This window comes from Sceloporus occidentalis, unplaced genomic scaffold (genome assembly GCF_023333645.1).
Source record: "Sceloporus occidentalis isolate IW3139 unplaced genomic scaffold, rSceOcc1.0.p SCAF_1, whole genome shotgun sequence".
Lineage (NCBI taxonomy): Eukaryota > Metazoa > Chordata > Lepidosauria > Squamata > Phrynosomatidae > Sceloporus > Sceloporus occidentalis.
The window spans coordinates 247588942-247598481 of NW_028316981.1; the positions used below are offsets into that span (position 1 = coordinate 247588942).

Sequence of the window (9540 nt, forward strand, 5' to 3'; positions counted from 1 at the left end):
AGAGTAGATTTCTAGACAAATACAGCCTGCCCTCACCAACTGTGGGCTTATCATCTGTGGATTTAAGCATTCACAGATGGCAAGCCCATTGCTGCTAACAACTGTGCACACACGCTGCAGTGGCAGACTGGCCATGTGTACATACATCACCATTGAAAACCATGGGACTTGTGATCCTGTGGCCTTTTTCATACATGCAGGGGATGGGATCCAGAACGGAACTCTCACAGATACTAAAAGCTGACTGTACATAGATACACATATATAAAATTCTGAAGTAATAATGTTCATTCAGATTTGAACTATGGAATTCCCCCCCTTTCCCCCCAAAAAAGGCATATTGTGTTGATCCCAAACATGCTGAATAAATGTAGAAGCAAACCAGTTTGATACATCAACCAACACATACTGAATTCAGGTGCCAAGACTCTCTAAAGCCATATAGTGATTTATGCTTGCTAAGGTTTTCTGTTTTAAAAAACCATGGAAAAACAGATTTAAATTAACAAATTTCTTAAAAACAAACTTTAAAGAATAACAGATTATTGTAGCATAAGGTTTCACTTCATATAGCAACTTTTCTCCTAGGAATTGTAAACTTGAAGAGAGAGGGTGGGAAACCTTTTTAACAATCTGGCACACAGAAATTAAATGGGCAAAGTTGTTCCAATCTCTTTCTATATGTTAGAACCCCAACCCGGTGGGGGGGGGGGGGGAACAGGACTGTTTTTTTTTTGTTTGTTTGTTTTAAAAAAACAACTCTGACAAACTCTAGCTAATATTTTTACTGACAAAGAACTGCATGTCGGAAGTCAGCTTGAGCAGGTACATTTATAGTGCACTCCTATCTATTTAATTAAAAGTAAGACTTCAGTGTGCAGAGGACTTCAAGTAAGTATGGATTCAAGGACTACAGCCATGGGACTTCATCACATGTAGCTACCAAAGTGGAATTACAGCAGAATAGCAGCATCTCTGGTTCTACTTATCACATGACTCTGTGTCTGTCCTGTAGCTGCTTTGTCTTCATCCATTCCTGGTGTGCTCCTTTTCATTGATGAGCAAAACTTTTCAATGTCTCCCATTGACACTGCTTTTTCAGTTGAATCATGTGTGATAAGTTCCTCCCACTGCAGTTCCAATATGCAGACAGTCACATTCTGTGAACGGGTGTGATTATGCTCTTTCCTATTCCCAAGCAGGCTGTTTTTATTCTCTTGCCTCCTCCATTTTTTTAAACTGAATCAATTGTTGTAATTGTGAAATTGAAAATAAAAAAATAAAAATACACTCCAAAAGGCTTGCTGAGAAGGGCTTAGAGTGGGGTTATGAAGGCTGAATTGCAGAAGACCTGGGACTAGGACTATAGCAGCACTATGGCACTTTTGAAGAGCTATGGAAAAATGACAGTGCCTAAACTGATATGTTTGTGCTTCTTGTACTAATGTAACTGTGGCATCTTAGCAGCCTAAAGTCCTAAAAGTGATTTGGGTATAAAATTGCTAGATAGAAATATCACATGCCCTGAGATTTCGACGCCAAAACTGGAGCTGCAACTAATCTTTGTTGTAGTCATTTTTCGGCTCCTTTTAAATTTCCCAGTTTCCCTCTCCTCCTCCCACTTTCCCCTTTTGTCCTGAACCTGCCGCAGTTGCTGCAAACTGAATTCAAAGTGCAAAAGTAGTTTTTACTCAGTTAACTCAGCAGGGTAAGAAGCGATGAAGGTGTGGAGTCTCATTCTTCCCTGTAGACTCAGTTCAGTTTCTCTCCCCCCCCCCCCCCCACACACACACCAGCATTTCCTAAACACGGTAAAGTCAGCCCTATGTATCCACTGATTTTTTTTAATCCACAGATTCAAGCATCTACGATTGGAAAATATTTTTAAAATGTATAAATTCCAGGAAAAAAAATCATTTTGCTATTTTATTACTAAGCCATTGCATTTAATGGGACTTGAGAATCCATGGATTTTGTTATCCATGGGTGTGGGGGGGGGTCTATGTGTCTTGGAACCAAGGGTCCACTGTATAGAAAGCAAGGGTTTAAAACTGGTGGGGGTTTTGTTCCAAAATGAAAATGATCTCTAGAGAGTTTTGAGTGTATTTTCACCACGGCATGAATATCTGAGTATCCCAAAGGGATTGAAACAAATTTGTATAATTTTAAAAAACATTTTAAAAAAATGTTTGCCCCAAAAATGATTTAAAATGCCCTCTATAGACCTGAAAGATCCCAAATATGGTGAGAATACTTCCATTTCCCTCAAGGGCATTTGGGGGCAAAAACAATTTGATCATTTCTGTGTCAAGGAGTGCAACTCTCTAAGTTCTTCTGTGGGGCTATTGTGGCCCCCTAGCCTTTCATGGTTGCCCACCCCTGCATTACAGAGATTCTTGGTTTTAAATAATAGTTTTTGTGGGCCTTCTGCCCTCTTGTTTCCCTGCTACACCCTTTTGACTATACTCTGATGTTGGTCAGCCACATGGACTCTGTTTCTCAACTGTGAAAAGCTGGAGGGTATGAGACTAGAAACAAGGGGCTGGTCCTGTTATGCTGCACTCAACACTAACCACAGTTGCTCAGACCAAGACATTCAAATCAAAAACATAGGGTCTAACAAAACAAAACAAAAAATCATTTTCTAAGCTCTGCGGGAGGGGGGAGGCACAAACTTTTCCCAGTTCCGTTTTTAACACCTTTACAACTATTGCTTTTAAGAACACATGAAAGTTGTAGAATGTTCTCCAAGAATCCTCTTTGAACAGAAAAATCCATATGTTCCCCAGCTCTTTTTCTTTCTAATATGGCTTTGCAAGCATTAATTTTAACTTTGTGGAGATTGAGTCCAATCAAAAAAACTTTTCAAAGCAAGAAGAAAGCTTTCTAAAATCTGCTTTTTAATCTCTGTCCCCATTACCAGTCCCCCACCTCAGTTATATTCTTCTTTTAATCCAAGCAAATTATGGAATTTCCCTATATCCTCAAAATCATCATCACCACCACCATCATCATGATCATAATAATGTTCCTAATAATCAATGAATATTACAGGGGGGAGAATCCCCTCAGTACTTGTTACTTATCTATTCAGGAGAAAGTCCATTGAGTTTAATGGGATTACAATGTAAAAAAAAAACAACACTGAAAATCTAACATATCCCAGTCAGGGTGTAAGGTTTTCTTTGAGGAGAGGAAATGAGAAGAAGGAGGAGGAAAATTACAAGTCTAAATAGGAGCAGTGGGAAAAATAAAGAGAGAATAAAAATGTAGTCAGTAAAAGGTGGGAGAAGTCAAATTCAGTCATGAGAACTAGGACTGTACAAGGAAAGAGGATGAGAAAAAAATGGTAGGAGGACTAGGGTAGGAGGGGGCAGGCAGATGCAAGTAGGTAATGTGAGTTGCATCCACACTGCATCCTGAAGCAGTAGGCTGAGCAATGTACAGTAAAAAAGGAAAGTACTTTCAAAATACTACTCTCTGAGGGAACAGGGTCAAGCCCTGAGATATGAAAACTCTACTTGGGTGGAAAGTTATGCACTGCTGACCCACATCTTGTTCGACCCTCTAACAGTCTTGGCTCCCAGTTCTTCCTGTAGGCCTACACTGTAGAGCAAAGGTAACATTCCTCTTTCCTTTTGATCAGATTCACTCGCAAAAAATCTTACATATGAACTCAAAACCATACATTCTTGCTCAAAAACGACATTACTTCCCAAAAAACCAAACCTAAAACAAAACCAGAGAGGCTGCTCTCCCTGTTTTCCTGGTTGAATTCAGATTTTGTTTACATTCATTTTTTTTCTTGGGTTTGTCACACAAAAGAGTTTACATAGTTTCAGCACCCTTTCTTCCTGATACTTCACACACAGAAACACTGACAGATAAAGGCTGAAGTTCTTGCCCAGTTTCCTGTTTTGCTAGTTTTACTTGTAAAATGTTTGCTTTTCAGCTCTATGTTTCACTTGGTTTCCAGTCCCCTATTTATTCTGATGAAAGTTAGTTGTATAGCAGATAAAATGAATGGTTTATTATTTCAGGTTGCACTCAATCCATAACCAAATCAAATACACTTAACTGTACTCCTTAGGAACAAAGCAGTATATTATGTGGCAGATTTACAATCAGATATCCTTGCTATAGTTTCTTTCTCTGGGCAGCAAAGTTGCTCCAGTGGCAGCAGGTAGAGACGTGCTACTCTCCTTATTAACTCTCCCCCAAGCTGGATGGCAAATCCTTGAGGAAAGTTTTCTTTGCAATGTACTTCACAGCATTTGGAGGGACTATTTGTAATTAGATCAGGTGCATGGTGGTGAGGTTAATCACCTACTTTCTCCACTGCTACTATGAAAAATTAGGCTGCATTATAGTTTAAAAACTCGAAGAGAGGATCCAAACACATCTCCCACCTATGTTTTGCAGATGCAGTCTGCAACTCTTAGCTGCTCTGAGTCCCAGTCCTGGGAAAAGAGTGGGATACAAATAAATATAATATAACAATAACTCTGCACATCTCTGTGTGAATGTCTGTATGTACCTTCAAGCTGCCTGTTAACTCAAGGCAACCCCATTAATTTCATAGGTTTTTCTTAAACAAGGGATACTGAGACATGGTTTGCCATTGCCTTCCTCTGAATATAGTCCATAGGACTTGATATTCCTTGGTGAATCAAGTACTAACCAGGCCTAACCTTGATTAGCTTCCAACATTAAATGGACTCTGATCTGATGCTTTCAGGGAATTTAGGTCTCATACTTATCTAGATAAAATTAAATCCCCTTCATTACCATGGGACTGGCTTCTAAAGGGTTTCCTGCATTGCTAAAAAAATCCAACTTACCCCTGCCACATTGAAGTTTCATTCAGGATAAAATCGGGTATTATCATATGCAAAATGCCATTGATGATGCTGGCCAAGTGCAGCCTGGCTAACTTCCATCTAGAAGCCGCGATCAGCAGCCTCTTTTCAAAACCGGTGCAGTGGAGGATAGAGGATCTTACAGATGTTGGAGACAACTCAAGGAAAGTTAACAGCAGCAGCAGCAGCATTTTTGTAGAAATGTGTTACCTTTATTGTATTTTCAGTTGGGTGAAGAAACCTGAATTTTTACTAGGAATGCAGCTTGCTCATGTGTGTGCGTGTGTGCTGACAACAAAGGCCTGAAACATATGGGCCAGAAGAAGTGGCTTCTGGCTACTTTGGGGGCATGGCATTACATGATGCAGGTCCCCAAAGCAGCTAGAAGCTGCTCCAAGGCCGCCAAAGATGACCCAAAGCTGCCACAAAAAGGAGCCAATTTAATCTGACTCCTGGCAGCAGCCCATTTTGGCTCCTTGACGGCTATCTGCTTCACTCCATAGAAGTCCCCCCCCCCCCCCCAATATTTATTAGGCCAAAATAATATAACAAATATCCATGTATGCATTTGAAGACTATTCATTTCCACTGTGTTTAATGAAAGTTACTCTAGAGTACAAGTAAAGATGCAACATTTCTCAGAATTAAAATGCACTATTTATTTTTTGGTCATTGGCTTTAAATCCTAGACGAATGACTTTGTATCCTGGGAATGTCTGACATGAGCTCCTGAAGCCATTCTTTTTCTTCCCTGCTCAAGGCAGGGGTAATGGATACCAACTGCTCAAAGCAGGTTCAGGGTGTCTGCATTATGTAGTCACAAGACATTGCTCTGCATTATGTATTCATAAGACAAAAGTGTGACTTTTTAGGAAAAGAACTGTTTATATAAGAGTAAATCAGGTTTGCCACTTTTCTAAACAAATGGCTCCCCCCCATTGAGAACAAACTTGTTATGCTTGGCTTCAAAGATTGTAAAAGTAGCCTGCCTTAAGCAAATAATGCCTCAGAGAGTTGGACAAGCAGTACTGTATCCAGCACCAGCAAAAGATCAAAAAGACATGTTTGTAAACAGATCTAGTTCAACATCCTGGCTGAGAATTTAACAGAATAAATTAGGAGCTGAAGTGCAAAATAAACTATGAGTCAGGTCTGGTATAAGACGAGACAACTCCACTGGGACCCAAAGAAGGAGATTTAAATCACAGAGAGTTCAAGAAATGCTCTGAAATTTTAGGCATAGATCATGAACCTACAATGCATACTCTCAGACCTCCAGGGGAGTATCCACACTGCAGAAATAAAGCAGTTTGACACCACTTTAACTGTCATGACCCTATCCTACAGAATTTTGGGATTTGTAGTTTGGTGAGGCACTATAGCAGACCAGGCTGAATACCTCACCAAACTGCAAATCTCAGGATTCCACAGGATGAGTCATGACATTTAAAGTGGTGTCAAACATCTTTATTTATGCAGTGTGGAAGACCAGCAGGGACCAGGCTTTGCTGCCCGTGATAGAGCAGAGCAAATGCTGTCTCACCTCAAGTCAAGGTGCACCACCAGTCACCCTTTTGGGGCACTTCAGACAGAAAATCCCCTTAGCGCTTTCCTACATCACTAACAAAACTAGCATTGCTGCCTCTTCAGGGCACTCAAAACCTGCTACCTGAGATGGCCACCATCAACATAAGTCAGAATGCAGGTTGAATGTCTATCTTTGGTTCTGGTATATAGGCACGGATCTGCTTCTCTTTGATGGAAGCCTAATTGCTTCAGCATTTCATTCAGATTCTCATTCAAAGCTCTGGTAGCTTATTTAAGTCCATAGAGCCCCTGCTTGAGCTTGCAGACAAGATGTTGCTGTTGGCATTCAAAACCTGCCTCTTGAGATGGCTGTCTCATTTTGCTTAATCTTAGGGCCAGCCCTCAAGGTTTCTATGGTTGTACATCTTCCTGCAGACAATCATCTAGGGTTCAGTAAGCATCCCCAACAGACTTGTGGTGTACAGAGACAGCCAGGAGGAATAAATCAAGCTGTCTTGTTCTTATGTTGCTGGTTTCTTGAAGCAATTGGAGGCTTCTCATCACTGACTTCACTATGAGTTTGGGATTAATGTAAAGCACCAGGTTTGCATTTAAGTATGGCAGTATCAGCATCCTGTTGCAAGGCAGCCCATGTACACAGACACCTACCACGTCTACAAACACACCTTAACAGCCATGGAAGTTGTTTGATCTTTTTCTTAATATTATAAAGGAAGTTAACAAAAGATTCACTGTATTAAAAAACACAACACTTCAGGTTATAGGATGTCCATGAACAAGATGGAATGTTTCCTTGGTTCATAGCCAGGATGGCAACTTTCATGAGTCTCTAAGCAGTAGACAGCTATGGATATCACATTTGCAAGACAGTCCATTTTGTGAGACACCCACCACTTTTTTAAAAAAATAATTTATTAACACTACAGTGTTTTCTCTTTCTTGCTTTGTATAACTTTCTGGATTTTGTGATGTTGATGCTCACAATCTTTTGTTCATCATTGTTATTTTGTTGTTACTCATCATGCTTAGGCCCAGAAGCAGATGCAAGGCATTCCATTCATCTCAGCTGCCACTGCCCTGACTTCGAAAGGACAGAAGAACTGGCAAGATCTGCTGGACTGAATCCCCTCGCACACTGCCATTCCCTGTTCTTTGTGTGTCTTATTTGGATTGTAAGCCTGAGAGCAGAGAGCCTTCCTTGTGTGCCTTATTTAAATTGTAAGCTTGAGGGCAAAGAACTGTGAAATTAATCATTTATAAACTTCTCGGAAAGCCAAAGGCTTTCATGGCTGGCATCCATAGTTTTTTGTAGGTTTTTCGGGCTATGTGGCTATGTTCTAGAAGAGTTTATTCCTGACATTTCACCAGCATCTGTGGCTGGCATCTTCAGAGAATGCTTGCCTAGAAAGGAGTTGGGTATATATATACTGTGTGAACCTGGGAAAGCAGCACTAATCCTCTTCTGCATATCCTCCCACCCTGAGTCCTGCCATTAGCAACAGAACAATACACATGCAAATCACTCCTGCCTTTCCAGGCTCACAAAGTATACATATATATATATATACCCAACTCCTTTCCAGGCAAGCATTCTCTGAAGATGCCAGCCACAGATGCTGGCGAAATGTCAGGAAGAAACTCTTCTAGAACATGGCCACATAGCCCGAAAAACCCACAAAAAACTATGCTCTGAAAGCATTTGTGGTTGGAGAGCAGAGTATAAATACAATAAATACATAAATTGTTGGGTGACACCAACATAGAAGAGTGCACACATCATCTCAACTGATGATAGGATTCCAACGAAGAACCCATTTACATTACACTGCCAAGAGCAGATCAGGCATAGCCAGCGGATACAGAACTCAATCGGTGTACAACTGGGATGAAGAAACTCAGAAGTTTGACACTTCTTGAGTTCTTGCCATGATCACATTAAAGAAAAGAAATGCATATATATCAGTTTTGGAACAGCCTGTTTCACATGTGTATGCAATCACTGAAGCAGCCATTGCTGGTCTGAGACATGCCTCCCTCCCCTATTGCTTTGCCAGCATGCCTGTAGGAGAGGGTAGGGTATTTATTTTCTCTCTTTTTAAAAAATACAATTTAGTCATTATGGCAATGTGATTTGGGGGGAGGGAGAAAATAAAATAAAGTTTATTATAAAATAGCCTGCTTGGGAATACTGAGAGGGAAGTGGGGAATCAAAAACTGATACCACATGTCTGCCCAGTGTCAGGACTGCAGCTCAGACATTATTGCACACAAATCTAATGTTACAGCAGCAATATTGGTAGCAATTGATGGAGACTACCCATCAATGAAAAGGTGTGAAATAGTCATAAATAGGAGACACACCAGTTACAACTCAGCCAAGGTGGCATCTGATATGTTTTGGCTATAGCCGTGTCTATTCTGCTTTTTAGCCTTGTGTGATAATCTCCTCAGACCCTGAGAACAAATGCATCCCTCCTAATAACCTATTTTTTCCCCTCTGGGATCAGTGGCATCACTATGTGGGTGTGGGGCCTGCAGACTGTACCAGGTAACACCCCACAGAGGAGTGTATATCCACTGGAGCAGTACACCTAGTGGGATTGGCACAACTGCTGGGCAAGTGAGAAAGGGCATCAGAGCCCTAATGGCCCTCCAGAGGCCTTAGCACTGCCTCCTTTAGTCCCAGCTGCTACTAGGGGAAGGGGGCAGTGCTCCAGTATGGTTGCAGCTGTGTCAGACCACAAACAACCCTCTGGAGGCTGTAGCACTGCCCCCTCAAGTGGTGGCCCTTTTGGTTGTGGCACAGCTGCAGCCATGCTGAACCCCAAATAACCTCCCCAGAAACTGTAGTACTGCCCTCTCAGCAGCAGAGGCTTCGGGGGGGGGGGGGGGCAGATCTTGCCTTTTGGGCTCTAGCCATTCTGCAGCCATGCAGGACCCCAACAGCTCTCTGGAGGTCACAACAGTCCCCTCCCACTGCCCCCTTTCACTGGGTGACACCAACCCCATGGTAATGGGGTTGGTAATGGTGGGGCACTTGGTAATGATGAATCTCGGATTTTCTCAGATGCCTACTTCCTTGACCTTTGGTGGTTTCCCAGCTTTTGTGCAAAATGTTTTTTCTCAGTTCTAA

The 9540-nt window shown here is 41.5% G+C and overlaps 1 long non-coding RNA gene across 1 annotated transcript in view; it reads left to right on the top strand.

Annotated features, from left to right (window-relative positions):
* LOC149323721 (uncharacterized) overlaps positions 1-7732 on the top strand; it is a 76970-nt gene extending 69238 nt beyond the window's left edge. The window contains exon 4 of the long non-coding RNA XR_016280232.1: positions 7437-7732. This is a non-coding gene — a long non-coding RNA (uncharacterized LOC149323721). The remainder of the gene's footprint in view (positions 1-7436) is intronic.
* Positions 7733-9540: the final 1808 nt, after the last annotated feature.